Consider the following 18,563-nt stretch of genomic DNA (forward strand, 5'->3'; position numbering starts at 1 on the left):
ATTCTCCTTTCCTTCTGGCTTGTTTCCTTTCCTGCACCTCCTGTGTGAACAGGTCCCTACCTGTTCCTCCATACTACATATCCGTACCTGCACCTCCAGTGTGAACAGGTCCCTACTAGTGTTGAGCGATAACTTCCGATATTCAAAAGTATCGGTATCGGATTGGATTGGCCAATATCAAAAAAATATCGGATATCGCCGATACCGATGCCCGATACCAATACAAGTCAATGGGACACAAATATCGGAAGGTATCCTGGATGGTTCCCAGGGTCTGAAGGAGAGGAAACCTGGGATCCATATTCATGTAAAAAATAAAGAATTAAAAAAAAAAAAATGGATATACTCACCCTCGGATGGCCCCAGGCTGTCACCGCTGCAAGCGTCTGCCTCCGTTCCTAAGAATGCAGAGTGAAGGACCTTCGATGATGTCACGGCTTGTGATTGGTTGCGTGACCGCTCATGTGACCAATCACAAGCCGCGACGTCATCGCAGGTCCTACACTCACTGCATTCTTAGGAACGGAGGCTGCCGGTTACACCGCTAAGGTCCAGGGTCCGCCAGAGGGGTGAGTATATCCATATTTTTTTTTTTTATTCTTTATTTTTTACATGATTATGGATCCCAGGGCCTGAAGGAGAGTCTCCTCTCCTCCAGACCCTGGGAACCACACACTGGGAACTTCCGATTCCGATTTCCGATATCACAAAAATATCGGAACTCGGTATTGGAATTCCGATACAGCAAATATCGGCCGATACCCGATATTTGCAGTATCGGAATGCTCAACACTAGTCCCTACCTGTTGCTCCATACTTCATATCTGTTCTTGCACCTCCTGTGTGAACAGGTCCCTACCTGTTCCTTCATACACCACATCAGCCAACCCTGTGTTCTCTGCCGTGCCTGCCAGCCCTGTGTTCTCTGCCGTGCGTGCCAGCCCTGTGTTCTCTGCCGTGCCTGCCCTGTGTTCTCTGCCATGCCTGCCAGCCCTGTGTTCACTGCCGTGCCTGCCAGCCCTGTGTTCTCTGCCGTGTCTCTGCCAGCCCTGTGTCTCAGCCGTGCCAGCCTACTTGTTTGAGTTTCAGCCATGCTCTGCCAGTTCTGCCTGATGCCCACACCAATCGTGGTGTTCCTGTCTCCTAAGTGGGATCAGTGTTATGATCCGGTGGTAGGATCACCAAACTGACCTGATAGGTAAACCTGAATAGTAAGTAGGACAAGCTCCGGGAATGTGGAACTATACCGACCGCAATCCTGATCCTATCCACACACACTAAAGGCAGCCGTGGAGCGTTAACTAAAAACCTAGACACCTCTTCACAGCCTGAGAAACTAGCTACCCCTAGAGAGAAAGCAAAGCCTCACTTGCCTCAGAGAAATAACCCCAAAGTTTAGACAGCCCCCCACAAATAATAACGGTGAGTTAAGGGGAAAATACAAACGTAGGAATGAAAAACAGGTTTAAGCAAATGAGGCCCGCTAACACTAAATAGACAGAAGATAGCAGGGATCTGTGCGGTCGGTACAAAAACTATCAAAAACTATCCACGCAGAAAGTACAAGAACCCCCACACCGACTCACGATGTGAGGGGCGCACTTCTGCTCCCCAGAGCTACCAGCAAGCGAAAAATCACATATAAGCAAGCTGGACTGAACACATCATATACTGAGAAACATATTCAAGGAAACAATGAGCAAAAAGAACTAGCAAGACTTAGCTTCTCAGAAATAGACAGGTCACCAGGAAAATCCAGGAGAGGTCAGAACCAGTACTGAATACAACGACAGCAGGCCACAAGTAAAGGTCCAGGTGGAGTTAAATAGGAACCAGCATAGCAGGAAATGAGGCAGCTGAGCCCAGCTCCAGACCCGCAATATCGCTAAAGGCCACCAGAGGGAACCCAGACGGAATTCACAACAGATCAGCAGCCACAGCCAGACACCACCCTGGAGTAGCACCTGGCAGCTACCTGCTGCACAAGCCTGACCTCACCATCAGAGGCTCCAGTGAAAACCAAGGCAGCTGTCATAGTCACGCCCCTTCCAGGGTAGTCTGGTTTGTGGCACAGTGGGGCCACAAACCCCCCGAGCTCACGCCCACCAGTCAGGGCGTGAGCGTGACAGTATGTTTTGGGGAATTAATGCACAGTTTTTGGAGAAGTTCTTAAGTCCAAGTCAAAACCTGATTCAAAAGGAACAAAAAAAAATATAAGGAAGGACTAATGGTAAGTTCTCATATTGCGCATATGCTGCAGATTTTTTTTGCAAAAAGTTCGACAACTGCCCCATTCATCTGATATAAGTTATAACCCCATTTAGGAAAATGGAACTGGTTTACAGTCGAGGAATTTGAGAAACCAAATTGAATTCACCCTTGTACTGTCCTTCTCCTTCGGGGGTAGTCAGATGGCTGTATAACACGGATGGCGATCACATTGCAATGCTCTGACTGGCCGGCGGCTCTCATGACCCGAGTGTCAGTTACATAGACACACCGGTTGTCATGCTTGGGTCAGGAGAGATGACACCAGTCCAAACATTGAGAAGCAATTGTCATCCGTGTTATACAGCCATCTGACTACGCCCAAAGGAGAAGTACAGTACAAGGGTGAATTCAATTTGGTTTCTCAAAATTCTGCGACTGGCTTTAGATAAAAAAAAAATGCAACAATGCAGACAATATGAAAATATGAAAAATATTGTCATCAAACATGTACAAGCACAGACAAGAACTTGTCAAAGCTGTGAAGAGGAGCAATTACAAGTGTTTATGATCTGACAGAGGAAAGATATGTATCTTTGTACCGTGTTAGCCAGTAGATAGAAAAATATTTAAAATTGAGAGTCCTCAGGGGTTTATACCTTTTAATGGCTAACTGAAAAGATGGTAACTAGTGATGAGCAAATATACTCATTACTCGAGATTTCTCGGGCATGCGCGGGTAACCTCCGAGTATGTTTTAGTGCTCGGCGATTTAGTTTTCAGCTCAGCTGAATGATTTACATCTGTTAGCCAGCATAAGTACTTGTGGGGGTTGTCTGGTTGCTAGGGAATCCCCACATGTAATCAAGCTGGCTAACAGATATAAATCATTCAGCTGAGGTGAGGAAAACTAAAACTCCGAGCACTAAAAAATATTCGGAGGTCACCCGAGCATGCTCGAGAAATCTTGAGTAACGAGTATATTCGCTCATCACTAATGGTAACAAATTGCAAGCTTTCGAGACTACTCGGGTCTCTTCATCAGGCATAGACTAATACAAAATCTGAAGAATCAAATATTTATACACAACACAGCACAGAAATAATGCCATAGATAAGACAAGTATAGAATAAACCCGGCACTCAACTTAAGGCAGTTCTCTTTTGTTTTATTGCAAAAGAGACAAAGAAAACGTTTCGGCCTTTCTTGGCCTTCTTCAGTAACCAATAGGAGATTTAGTGCAGGCTCCAGGGGTCCATCTCATACGAGACCAGATGTGTCAGTGGTAGCCTGTTAGGAAGATAGTCTACTGTCAGGGTCCGTGTGACTCCAGAGACGCGGTGTCCTGAAGAAGCGGTCTGTGAAACGCGCGTCGGGGCAGAGGGACGCCGAGGCACAGCCACACCACATCGCTCTGGTAAAGTAACATTGTTATTTTGTTTTCATCTTACTTTTAGCCATTATTACCACACGATTATTAGCCCATGTAACTTCGTAAGCCTTGAATGTAATTATATCAGGGTTACCTATGTGTTAGAACCTTGTTATTATATTATTTACAAAGGCTATTATGGTCACTCACGGGACTTAATACTTGGCAGTATATCATTTTGCAATTCAGCTTTGCATTTAATAGTGACTTTCATTACTGTAATATACCAGACTTCATAGCGTTGTTGATAATTGGTGGCTTCCCTATGGCTAAACAGTCCCTCTTTTAATGGAATCTGCACTTGTTGATTTATTTATCTTTTGATTGATCGATATGTATATTTGGTTTTAAGTTTTTTTGTTTCAATAAATTACATTTTAAATTCTAAGTATCACCTGTTTTGGAGTCTTACATACTATAGATTTTCCAAAAAAAAGTGACCTATATTGCATAAGTATGTAGTATATTGGTCAGCCGCGTAGTATATAGCAGAGCCACGTAATATATAACATAGCCACATAGTATATAGCAGAGCCACGTAGTATATACAGTCATGGCCAAAAGTATTGACACCCCTGCTATTCTGTCAGATAATACTTAGTTTCTTCCTGAAAATGATTGCAAACACAAATTCTTTGGTATTATTATCTTCATTTAATTTGTCTTAAATGAAAAAACACAAAAGAGAATGAAGCAAAAAGCAAAACATTGATCGTTTCACACAAAACTCCAAAAATGGGCTAGACAACAGTATTGGCACCCTCAGCCTAATACTTGGTTGCACAACCTTTAGCCAAAATAACTGCGACCAACCGCTTCCGGTAACCATCAAACCATTCTTCTTTGGCAAACTGCTCCAGGTCCCTGATATTTGAAGGGTGCCTTCTCCAAACTGTCATTTTTAGATCTCTCCACAGGTGTTCTATGGGATTCAGGTCTGGACTCATTGCTGGCCACCTTAGAAGTCTCCAGTGCTTTCTCTCAAACCATTTTCTAGTGTTTTTGAAGTGTGTTTTGGGTCATTGTCCTGCTGGAAGACCCATGACCTCTGAGGGAGACCCAGCTTTCTCACACTGGGCCCTACATTATGCTGCAAAATTTGTTGGTAGTCTTCAGACTTCATAATGCCATGCACACGGTCAAGCAGTCCGATGCCAGAGGCAGCAAAGCAACCCCAAAACATCAGTGAACCTCTGCCATGTTTGACTGTAGGGACCGTGTTCTTTTCTTTGAATGCCTCTTTTTTTCTCCTGTTAACTTTATGTTGATGCCTTTGCCCCAAAAGCTCTACTTTTGTCTCATCTGACCAGAGAACATTCTTCCAAAACATTTTAGGCTTTTTCAGATAAGTTTTGGCAAACTCCAGCCTGGCTTTTTTATGTCTCGGGGTAAGAAGTGGGGTCTTCCTGGGTCTCCTACCATAGTCCCTTTTCATTCAAACGCCGACGGATAGTATGGGTTGACACTGTTGTACCCTCGGACTGCAGGGCAGCTTGAACTTGTTTGGATGTTAGTCGAGGTTCTTTATCCAACATCCGCACAATCTTGCGTTGAAATCTCTTGCCAATTTTTCTTTTCCGTCCACATCTAGGGAGATTAGCAACAGTGCCATGGGCTTTAAACTTCTTGATTACACTGCGCACGGTAGACACAGGAACATTCAGGTCTTTGGAGATGGACTTGTAGCCTTGAGATTGCTCATGATTCCTCACAATTTGGTTTCTCAAATCCTCAGACAGTTCTTTGGTCTTCTTTCTTTTCTCCATGCTCAATGTGGTACACACAAGGACACAGGACAGAGGCTGAGTCAACTTTAATCAATGTCAACTGGCGGCAAGTGTGATTTAGTTATTGCCAACACCTGTTAGGTGCCACAGGTAAGTTACAGGTGCTGTTAATTACACAAATTAGAGAAGCATCACATGATTTTTCAAACGGCGCCAATACTTTTGTCCGGCCCCTTTTTTATGTTTGGTGTGGAATTATATCCAATTTGGATTTAGGACAATTCTTTTTGTGTTTTTTTCATTTAAGACAAATAAAATGAAGATAATAATACCAAAGAATTTGTGTTTGCAATCATTTTCAGGAAGAAACTGAGTATTATCTGACAGAATTGCAGGGGTGTCAATACTTTTGGCCATGACTGTAACATAGCCATGTAGTATATTGTAGAGCCACGTAGTATATTGCACAGGCATGTACTATATTGCACAGCCACGTAGAATATAACACAGTCATGTAGTGTATTGCACAGCTACATAGTGTATTGCACGCCCCCTGAAGAAGGATCACTCTGAAACGCGCGTCGGGGTGGGTTGGAGCCAGCACGTCCCCTTTGCTGCATCACTGGTATGTTCCTTATTTGGGCCCCCTATACTTGACATTGGTGCGTATATATGCTTATATAATCTGTTACCTACATGTTCCTGGTCCAATATATGATATACTAACATTAATATTGAACATGCAGGGATGTGATTATTAGTATTGTTATCTTTACCCAGTGTCTAGTATTTTGGTGGCTTTGGGGATGTTGGCTGGACTCCATGCGCTCCATGTAGCCTGTCGGCAATTGTAACCTGCCATTGTCTGATTCTTGTCATTTATGTATTTATATTTAATAAATTGATTTTTTAGCATTATCTTTTGAACTTTTTGCACCATTTCTTTTGTGGTTCTTTTTGCTTTGTCAACATTGGTGTGTCCCACACTATTCAAGCTACAGGCCTTTGTTATTCTTAGCTATATGCTTTGTTAGATAGTATGATTGCACGTTTGCATTATTATCGCCTGTTGTGCTTTCCTTGTGTTCATTGCATAGTTATGTAGTATATTGGTCAGCAATGTAGTATATAGCAGAGCCACGTAGTATATAACATAGCCACGTAGTATATTGTAGAGGCACGTAGTATATTGCATAGCTACGCAGTATATTGCACAGTCGACGTAGTATATAACAGAACTGACACAGCCACATAGTATATTGCACAGCCACGTAGTATATTGGACAGTGACGTTGTATATTGCCCAGCTACATAGTATATAGCACAGAGATGTAGTGTATAACAGAGCCCATGCAGTATGTAACACATCCCACGTAGTATATAGCAATGTGGCCACTATATGCATGGTTAAAAAAGACTTAAAATAAAAAATAAACATATACTCACCTTCCGAAGGCCCCTTGAAGTCCTGGCGCCTGTGTACGGTGCACGCGGCAGCTTCCGGTCCCAGGGTTGGTATGAGCGCAGGACCTGTGATGACGTCGCAGTCACATGACCGTGACGTCATGGCAGGTCCTTCTCGCATAGCATCCTTGGCACCGGAACCTGCCGCTTGCACTGCCAAGGACAGCGTGTGACGTCGGAAGGTGAGAATAACCTTTTTTTTATTATTATTATTTGTAACATTAGATCTTTTTACTATTGATGCTGCATAGGCAGCATCAATAGTAAAAAGTTGGTCACACAGGGTTAATAGCTGCATTAACGGAGTGCGTTACGCCGCAGCATAACGCGGTCTGTTAACGCTGCCATTAACCCTGTGTGAGGGCTGACTGGAAGGGATTATGGAGTGGGCACCGACTGCGGGGAGGAAGGAGCGTCCATTTTGCCGCCGGACTGTGCCCGTCGCTGATTGTTCATGCATTTCCATGACAGACAGAGGCCGCAACCAATGAATATCCGTGACAGACAGACAGACAGAAGGACAGGCAGAAGTGACTCTTAGACAATTATATAGTAGATTTTAGATATTATTTTTATCTCAATGGACAGTCTAAAAAAAGAAGAGTAGTTGAAAACATGCAAGGCTGTGACCCTTATCAGTGACATCGACAGTATCCACAGATGGCAGCAGATACACTGCGAGATATTTATTATAACAGTCAGCACATTTTACTCTACCATGATGGCACACACAGTGCCTTTACCTTTTGTTGATATCTTCTTAAAGGTGTAGTCCATCCTTTGGGAAAATGTTTTACTGTTACTTAAATAGAACCTGTCAGCACGATCTTGTAATGTAAACTAAACACATTGCTGTAATGATGCTGTAATACAGATTAAATTGATACCTTTGATGAAGAAATCCTTTTTGTGGTTCTTCTTTAATTACGATTTGACGTTTTCTGCTAATTAGATTTTGGTGCATAGGAGCTGGACTGTACCCGACGTCTTCTCCTCCCTGTCTGTGATTCCCGACTCCTCCACCTGCCTCTACTCTGTCAATGATCTGTCTCCTCTGTTTTAAATCTCAGCAGTGACCTGTCATTCCAATACTGGAGGCAGGTAGAGGGGCAGTGCTTGCATTTACTTTACCCCTGATGAAGCAACAGGTCTAGTGGCGAAACACATTGGGATTTCTACCTTCCTCCTCTGCTTTCATTTACAGGTTTCCCCTATACCCATTATCTTATGGTCAACTGTGCTGGATTTTTCATTACAGATCTTTTGTGCATATTTTCCCATTACAGAGTTTATTATTACGAGTGTGTTCCATGTATTTGTTGTTATCTTATCCATTTATTATATTGAGTATATTATTTGTTTTATTGAGGAATTCTTATAGAACCAGTTTCTTATTTATTGCTTGATAGTCTATTCATTGTTTGTAACTGGTACTTACAGATCCTTTGGGTCAACATTCTATTTCATTGTAAAGAGTGCTCTGTTACGTGATACAGTTTTTGGAAAAAAGAGGGTAGGTTGTTACCTTATTGAGGCTACACTGTGCTTATTGCTGCCTATTGGATTTTTAAACGTTTCTATCGTTGTCTTTTTTGTTCATTTGTATATTAAAATTATTTGTAATTATGGAGATCCCTTTTGATCTTGCAGCTTAAAATTTGCATAAAGGCGCCACAAAAAAAATGTGTTAACATAGCCTAATAGTAGTACCCTCCTAGTTTGCAGTTTGCAGTCTATAGGTCAATATAACCATAGTTGCTTAGCTCAGAATTAGGGTTTATGGAGATGATGATATATTCAATACAAGGGTGACCCGACAAAACATTGTCTGATTTTTTTTCCATAGACAGAGTCTGTCCGAGGAAAAAAAATGGAGCATGCATGTTTTGCATCGGATATTCTGATCACACTTGGCCATGTAAGTCAGTGCATCCATGTAAAACATTGGACTGTACTTGGATGATATCCGAGTGAGGTGCTATTTTCATGGTCTGAACCACCTCTCCTGGGCAGGGTGGGAGGGGGAAAGTGTACAGAAATCACAGCCGGGGATCTGATCAGGCCATGTCCCTGCACGGTCAGACACAGCCATTACACAGTACACAGCAGGAGCACATTTATAAGATTATCTCAGCACAGGAACATTTTATTTAAACACAGCCAATTGTGGAAATTATTATTATTCCAAAATCTAGTAAATAAAGTCAGCTTTTATTCGTGGGAAAACCCCTTTGATCTAAATTAAGTACTTTGGACATATCTCTGACTCTTTGGTGTAAATCTAATCTCTATTTCTACAAGTCATGCATGGTACCAAATGGAACAAGTTAGTGTAAACTGATTATAGCACAACCAGAAAAAAAAAAAAACTTATCCTCCAGAAAAAATAATGAGGTTTTATCTGAAACAGACAACACGTAAAAAACTAACAGTTTCTTCTCTATATTCTACGGTGCATTGTGACTGTTGGTTTAATAATGATATTTTTCTACATATCACTCAGCTAGTGGCCACTCAACAAGCAGCTGATGACAGGCTCTGATTTAGCAGCATGACTGGGGAATTTACATTTTAATTAACCTTGTATTAGAGACTTCTGGATAGTGCATTATCTGCCTCATTGAAAATCCACTCGCTATGTTAATTACACATCAGAAATGAATGTGCTTTAGGTAAAACAACACAAATCTGAATTGTCATTATCTTTTTAGTTTTGTATCAACTCTTGTTAGATCAGAGCCACAGGCTACGGTGCACACAATCACACATTCTCTGTAGGTTGCATTGTAGAATACTGTTTCCTGCTGTATCTAACAGAAACCTTCCAACAATGTCTATTGTACGCGTACTGACAAAGTAATCAGTTGAAATGTTTCTGATAATTGCCTAGAAGTAATTAAATTCATGCGTCTGATTTTAGGGCATAAACAAGGTATAAATCTCTGATGCTGTTTTACAATTGAAGATTTAGACAAATAAATGAGATCTTTCTTAGAAGGCTTTTGCGGGCTTTGATCCCTTAACCACCTTGGGTATTTCCATTTTTGAGTTTTCATTTTTTGCTCCCCTTCTTCCCAGAGCCATAACTTTTTCATTTTTCTGTCAATATGGCTGTGTGAGGTCTTGTATTTTTTGCAGGACCAGTTGTACTTTTGAACGACACCATTGATTTTACCATATAGTGCACTGGAAAACGGGGAAAGAAATTCCAAGTGCGGTGCAATTGCAAAAAAAAGTGCAATTTCATAATTGTTTTTTTTCTTTTTCTGGGCCAGCAGTTAGAGCTTTTAATTTAACTTTGAATTAAGATGAGGTTGGTGAGGGACAGGTGTAAGCCTGATTTGCTGGGAGCCCTGATACCTCATGCAACAGCTCAAACTGGTTTCCTGCTCAGCCACACTCTGATGGCACAAATATCAGCGTCGTAGACTACTATTGTTAGAAATATTTAAGGATAGAAACACAGGTAGTTGACTGAAAGTAAGTGGTCTGGCAGCACTACTGCTACAGGCAATAAACATGAAGGAGACCCAACTTAGAGTCCAAACATTTCAAAACATTATTGCCACACACCACTAAAGAGGCATCAATTTCCCTAGGGTAGAAATAGTATAATGGGGCTCTGAAACCTTTTCCCCTACAGGCAACCCACCAGATGGAGACCCAACTTGGAGTCTCCACATTTCAAAATATTGTTTGTAACATCAGCAGCAGTAGCAACAGCAGGCACAAAATCCATGACAAAGGTGTCACAGACCGCAATAATTCGAGATCACTGCAGCACACTAAACGCCATCACATAGTCTGCCCAGCCTGTGACTGGGGTGCAAAAGTCATTGGAGATCCATGACTTGTTCTTCTTCATGAAAGTTAGATGGTCTACACTTTCAGCGGACAGTCGGATGCGCTTATCCGTCAGGATACCACCAGCAGCACTGAAGACATGTTCTAAGAGAACGCTGGCTCTCGGGCATGATGAAACCTCCAAGTCTTGACAGGCAAGCTCAGGCCACTCTTCAATTTTTGAAGAACAAAATGCAAAAGAGTCCAACCCCCCTTGATGGCATTGATACTGAGCTTGAGATACTTCTGCACCGTCCTCTCCAGTCGTTCACAATGTGTCAGACTTGTGCTCTGTTCTGCTGGTGCATGGGCTGTTCTAAAAATGTGTTTAAAATGACTCAGAAATTGCTTATGCCATTTACACTGCTGCTGCTAATGTTTTTGCATTGACGACGCAACTTTCCCGGGTTTGAAGGCTATAGCTGTGATGCATACTCTGTGCCTCACTGTTGTCTTGGGGAAAACCACTCTTCAGATTGTCTACAAGTATAAACACCAAAGAATAGCACTAGGCTAAAAAATACTAAAATATCCAATTTTATTTTAACAAAAGTATTAATACACAAACAATTATTATTAAATACATTAAAACAAGAGGACAAACAAGTAAACAGGAAAAACCGACGGGTATGGCTGGAGACAAAGTGGTACTGATATATATAAAGTGCCTTAAGAACAATCAATATTAGATAAATACAGTCACAAAGACCATTTGCTCAACATCATAGATCATGGCGCGTATGCACCACAAGTGAGGTAAATATACTAATAAATATATAAAGAAATCATACCATACTAATATGCTGTCAAAAAAACTTGTGCAGCAAATAAATAAATAAATATATTTTATTATCTATATGCATGTGCAGGGTGCACACTCACCATGATCATGAAGTCCAGCAAAATAGATCAATCATAATGGCAAAACAAGTTAAAGGCACATAATTACCTAAATGTAAACCACCAGCCAGAGACCCACGACACCCGACGCGCGTTTCGCTACGGAAAGCTTCGTCCAGGGACCCCTGGACGAAGCTTTCCGTAGCGAAACGTGCGTCGGGTGTCGTGGGTCTCTGGCTGGTGGTTTACATTTAGGTAATTATGTGCCTTTAACTTGTTTTGCCATTATGATTGATCTATTTTGCTGGACTTCATGATCATGGTGAGTGTGCACCCTGCACATGCACATAGATAATAAAATATATTTATTTATTTGCTGCACAAGTTTTTTTGACAGCATATTAGTATGGTATGATTTCTTTATATATTTATTAGTATATTTACCTCACTTGTGGTGCATACGCGCCATGATCTATGATGTTGAGCAAATGGTCTTTGTGACTGTATTTATCTAATATTGATTGTTCTTAAGGCACTTTATATATATCAGTACCACTTTGTCTCCAGCCATACCCGTCGGTTTTTCCTGTTTACTTGTTTGTCCTCTTGTTTTAATGTATTTAATAATAATTGTTTGTGTATTAATACTTTTGTTAAAATAAAATTGGATATTTTAGTATTTTTTAGCCTAGTGCTATTCTTTGGTGTTTATGATTGCCATCACTGGGCTATTTACAGATTTGACATCGGATAGGTGGTAATAATTGTCTACAAGTATGTTTCGATACTCCCATATGTGTGTGTCCCTTTTCAAGGGAGTAAGCATCTGGCAAAATTTACTCTAGTACCATGGATCTAACAGAGTTGCAACCCAGAAGTCAGCACTATTTCTAATCCTAACAATACATGCATCATATTGCACATAGTACAGCAAGAAGATGCTCATATGTTGGGCACTTCCATAAGATCCAAATCCATTGTGTGTTGGTGGCGAGGTAAAACTCAAGCTCGCTTCCTCCATCCCCTCCTGCCAACCACGGACAACAGAGAGGGAATTATTATCCTCTTAATTTCCTGACTGTTGCGCGCCCATCACCTCTTCGTTCCTTCCTCCTATTCCTTCTCCATTTGTCCTTGGCTCCTTCACCTTCACTAACAGTTTGCCTGGTACCATGAGTGCACCTCGATCATTGTAATTAATTAATTAATTAATATTATTGTGCGACTTCACTTTAATAAAGGCTATTTATACTGATCTATTGTGAGGATACACTCTTTTGGCTGGTCATGGCTCTAGTTGTTGTGGTTGGTTCTTCATTCTAGTGTTTAGTCACTATCTTTTCACAGTACACCTCCATAATGATGTTTTATAATGAATAGGTATATATATTGATAATATATTTTTTTATTTGGTTGGTGATCTGTGTTTCTAAAACCCTCTTTTAACCAGCTGTTTCACAACCATTGGCCCAGACCTGTCAGTCACCAGTCACTAAATTAACAATCAGTATATATTTGCTGAGATAGAGTTCCTGGACCACACTATTGCAGAAAGGATTTAGATTCTGAAATGTGACCTCCTGTTTACTCCACAGTATTAGCCCAAACAAATTAGATTTGGAAATGTGGCCTGGTGCCTGCAACACAGTATGAGCCCAAATTATTTCAATAAGGAAATGTGGCCTCACTTCAAACTTTTGGTACTGATTTTATGTGAAAAGTGAAAACCCTTCTTTCTACTATCTTTTCTACCAGCCAGCATCTGACCTCATGATCCAGACTTTGTGTAAGTCTAGATCCCTGTACAGGTTGTTAAAGGATGTGGAAGACAGAGTGGCTTGAGCTTAGCCTATCCATGAAAGTCATAATAACAGCTGCAAGGCTGACACAGTGTTCCTGTAACACATGTAAGTATGTAGAATACAATTAATTTTATGTTTTTTATAAACATGTGAGGGTGGTGATATTGAGTAACGATTTCCTTCCTGCATTGTCTTTACAGATTGTGCAGCATAGTCTGCATGCTTGATATTAATTATAATGTTATAATGAATGGAAGTAACAGTCAGAGAAATGTCACTCGACTGATAGTCTCCTGTAAAAAATGATGTACTGCTACCTCATTTAGAGATCAATGGACATGAGCACAAAGCCTCCATATCTCGGCTGCTAGTAGTACTGTTGCTCATTATACACGAACTACAAAAGCCAGAAATGTCAGCCTATTATTTGCTTCTGTCAATCCCACTGCACGGCGTCACTAGATGGGGCGCGGCATTGGTCAAAACAGGTGTATGAATAGTGTTGAGCATTCCGATACTGCAAGTATCGGGTATCGGCCGATATTTGCTGTATCGGAATTCCAATACCGAGATCCGATACTTTTGTGGTATCGGGTATCGGTATCGAAACAACATTAATGTGTAAAATAAAGAATTAAAATAAAAAATATTGCTATACTCACCTCTCCGACGCAGCCTGCACCTTACCGAGGGAACCGGCAGCGTTGTTTGCTTAAAATTCGCGCTTTAACTTCCTTACGCGAAGTCCCGGCTTGTGATTGGTCGCGTGCCGCCCATGTGGCCGGGACGCAACCAATCACAGCAAGCCGTGACGTAATTTCAGGTCCTTCAGGATTTTAAAATTACGTTCCGGCGTTGTGATTGGCTGCGTCGCGGTCACATGGGCGACGCAACCAATCACAAGCCGTGACATCACGGGAGGCAGGAGACACGCGCATTTTAAAATGCGCGCGTGTCCAGCCTCCCGTGACGTCACGGCTTGTGATTGGTTGCGTCGCCCATGTGACCGTGACGCAGCCAATCACAACGCCGGAACGTAATTTTAAAATCCTGAAGGACCTGAAATTACGTCACGGCTTGCTGTGATTGGTTGCGTCCCGGCCACATGGGCGGCGCGCGACCAATCACAAGCCGGGACTTCGCGTAAGGAAGTTAAAGCGCGAATTTTAAGCAAACAACGCTGCCGGTTCCCTCGGTAAGGTGCAGGCTGCGTCGGAGAGGTGAGTATAGCAATATTTTTTATTTTAATTCTTTATTTTACACATTAATATGGTTCCCAGGGCCTGAAGGAGAGTTTCCTCTCCTTCAGACCCTGGGAACCATCAGGGATACCGTCCGATACATGAGTCCCATTGACTTGTATTGGTATCGGGTATCGGTATCGGATTGGATCCGATACTTTGCCGGTATCGGCCGATACTTTCCGATACCGATACTTTCAAGTATCGGACGGTATCGCTCAACACTATGTATGAAGCAAGGCCATGCCCACCAGATTGGTTCTAGTTGGGAGTATGTATAATAATGTATGTACAGTGCCTTGCGAAAGTATTCGGCCCCCTGGAACTTTTCAACCTTTTCCCACATATCATGCTTCAAACATAAAGATACCACATGTAAATTTTTGGTGAAGAATCAACAACAAGTGGAACACAATTGTGAAGTTGAATGAAATTTATTGGTTATTTTAAATTTTTGTGGAAATTCAAACACTGAAAAGTGTGGCGTACAATATTATTCGGCCCCTTTACTTTCAGTGCAGCAAACTCACTCCAGAAGTTCATTGTGGATCTCTGAATGATCCAATATTGTCCTAAATGCCTAATGATGATAAATATAATCCACCTGTGTGTAATCAAGTCTCTGTATAAATGCACCTGCTCTGTGATAGTCTCAGGGATCTGTTTGAAGCACAGAGAGCATCATGAAGACCAAGGAACACAACAGGCAGGTCCGTGATACTGTTGTGGAGAAGTTTAAAGCCGATTTGGATACAAAATGATTTCCAAAACTTTATACATCCCAAGGAGCACTCTGCAAGCGATCATATTGAAATGGAAGGAGTATCATACCACTGTAAATCTACCAAGACCCGGCCGTCCCTCTAAACTTTCATCTCAAACAAGGAGAAGACTGATCAGAGATGCAGCCAAGAGGCCCATGATCACTCTGGAAGAACTGCAGAGATCTACAGCTGAGGTGGGAAGTCTGTCCATAGGGCAACAATCAGTCGTACACTGCACAAATCTGGCCTTTATGGAAGAGTGGCAAGAAGAAAGCCATTTCTCAAAGATATCCATAAAACGTGTGGTTTAAAGTTTGCAACAAGCCATCTGGGAGACACACCAAACATGTGGAAGAAGACGCTCTGGTCAGATGAAACCAAAATCGAACTTTTTTTCAACAATGCCAAATGATATGTTTGGCATAAAGGCAACAAAGCTCATCACCCTGAACACACCATCCCCACTGTCAAACATGGTGGTGGCAGCATCATGGTTTGGGCCTGCTTTTCTTCAGCAGGGACAGGGAAGATGGTTAACCCCTTACTGACATCGGACGGGATAGTACGTCCGATGTCAGCTCCCCTGCTTTGATGCAGGGCTCCGCGGTGAGCCCGCATCAAAACCGGGACATGTCAGCTGTTTTGAACAGCTGACATGTGCCCGCAATAGCGGCGGGTGAAATCGCGATTCACCCGCCGCTATTAACTAGTTAAATGCCGCTGTCAAACGCAGACAGCGGCATTTAACTACCGTCACATGATCGGAGGTCGGCGATGCTTGTACATTGTAACCATAGAGATCCTTGAGACCTCTATGGTTACTGATCGCCGGTAGCTGTGAGCGCCACCCTGTGGTCGGCGCTCACAGCACACCTGATTTACAGCAGATCGCTGCTATGTAGCAGAGGCGATCGTGCTGTGCCTGCTTCTAGCCTCCCATGGAGGCTATTGAAGCATGGCAAAGTTAAAAAAAAAAGTTAAAAAAAATGTGAAAAAAAAAAAAAAGTTTAAATCACCCCCCTTTCGCCCCAATCAAAATAAATCAATAATAAAAAAAATCAAATCTACACATATTTGGTATCGCCACTTTCAGAATCGCCCGATCTATCAATAAAAAAAAGCATTAACCTGATCGCTAAACGGCGTAACGAGAAAAAAAATCGAAACGCCAGAATTACGTTTTTTTGGTCGCCGCGACATTGCATTAAAATGCAATAACGGGCGATCAAAAGAACGTATCTGCACCGAATTGGAATCATTAAAAACGCCAGCTCGGCACGGTATCGGAAAATGGCGCAATTTATTTATTTTTTTTAGCAAAGTTTGGAATTTTTTTTCACCACTTAGGTAAAAAATAACCTAGTCATGTTAGGTGTCTATGAACTCGTAATGACCTGGAGAATCATAATGGCAAGTCAGTTTTAGCATTTAGTGAACCTAGCAAAAAAGCCAAGCAAAAAACAAGTGTGGGATTTCACTTTTTTTGCAATTTCACCGCACTTGGAATTTTTTTCCCGTTTTCTAGTACACGACATGGTAAAACCAATGATGTTGTTCAAAAGTATAACTCGTCCCGCAAAAAATAAGCCCTCATATGGCCAAATTGACGGAAAAATAAAAAAGTTATGGCTCTGGGAAGGAGGGGAGAGAAAAACGAACACGGAAAAACAAAAAATCCCACGGTCATGAAGGGGTTAAAATTGATGGGAAGATGGATGGAGCCAAATACAGAACCATTCTCGAAGAAAACCTGTTGGAGTCTGCAAAAGACCTGAGACTGGGATGGAGATTTGTCTTCCAACAAGACAATGATCCCAAAGATAAAGCAAAATCTACAATGGAATGGTTCACAAATAAACGTATCCAGGTGTTAGAATGGCCAAGTCAAAGTCCAGACCTCAATCCAATCGAGACTCTGTGGAAAGAGCTGAAAACTGCTGTTCACAAACGATCTCCATCAAACCTCGCTGAGCACGAGCTGTTTGCCAAGTAAGAATGGGCAAGAATTTCAGTCTCTCGATGTACAAAACTGATAGAGACATACCCCAAGCAACTTGCAGCTGTAATCGCAGCAAAAGGTGGCACAACAAAGTATTAAGTTAAAGGGGCCAAATAATATTGCACGCCCCACTTTTCAGTTTTTGAATTTCCACAAAAATTTAAAACAACCAATAAATTTCATTCAACTTCACAATTGTGTTCCACTTGTTGTTGATTCTTCACCAAAAATTTACATTTGTTATCTTTATGTTTGAAGCATGATATGTGGGAAAGGTTGAAAAGCTCCAGGGGGCCGAATACTTTTGCAAGGCACTGTATATATCCTCCGGTCCCAGGTCAGAAACTAGCAAGATCCCCGCAGCACACTGTGCGTGCGATGGGGGGATTCATAAGTCTGCAGTTTGTGAGATAGCACTACCTGAGTGGATTGGGGGACACTCTCTTGGCAACAGAATTAAAGCACTCAGGCTCGGTTTCTCACATAAACAGTCTATTCCGGTTTATTCAGACTCATTAACAGCACACTGAACAGTTCATTATATACATCCATGAACATATCATGACCACCAGTCTGTTCATGTAGCAGATAAACCTCTCTGCCGTATATTACAACACCCCTTGTCTGGGGTTACCTTTCAGGAGCTCCGCTCCTCAAGCTGACTCCTTGTCAGTCCTAGCTTCACCAACACAGAAGCCGTCCCAGGCTCTGCAGGTACCCATGGCCTCTTCGTGCGCTCTTCAGGAAGTTTGTCTCCAGCTGGGACCATCCAACACACAGGCCACTCAATGCCAAAGCCCCACCACGTGCAAGTCAGGGAGATATCACTCCCAACACATAGGCTTCCAGGACCTTGCACATGGACCAAACAGATCCAAACACTCTCCACCCATGACCAGCATGGTCACATTATAAACCTGTAACCCCACCCCCTGGGTGTCAGGTGTGTGTGTGGTTAGCCAGTCCCACCCAGCTCTCCAACTAACCCCGCAAGCCTCCCTTTTAACTATACAAATACTTGTGGGACTACAGGCCCCAGAACAACAATGCTACAGGCTTACAGTGCAGACTCCCTCTGCAACACATACTGGCCATTTACAATCATGATGGACACTGTTTCATTATCACTACTACAGATACACCTCCATGCGTATTCTGAGGAGCACATACAGCACCCCCTGGCTGTAACATGGGTCACTGCATCACAAGTTACACAAAGTGACTGTAGGCTTATCTATTTGG

The sequence above is a fragment of the Ranitomeya variabilis genome, chromosome 2 (genome assembly GCF_051348905.1).
Source record: "Ranitomeya variabilis isolate aRanVar5 chromosome 2, aRanVar5.hap1, whole genome shotgun sequence".
Classification (NCBI taxonomy): domain Eukaryota; kingdom Metazoa; phylum Chordata; class Amphibia; order Anura; family Dendrobatidae; genus Ranitomeya; species Ranitomeya variabilis.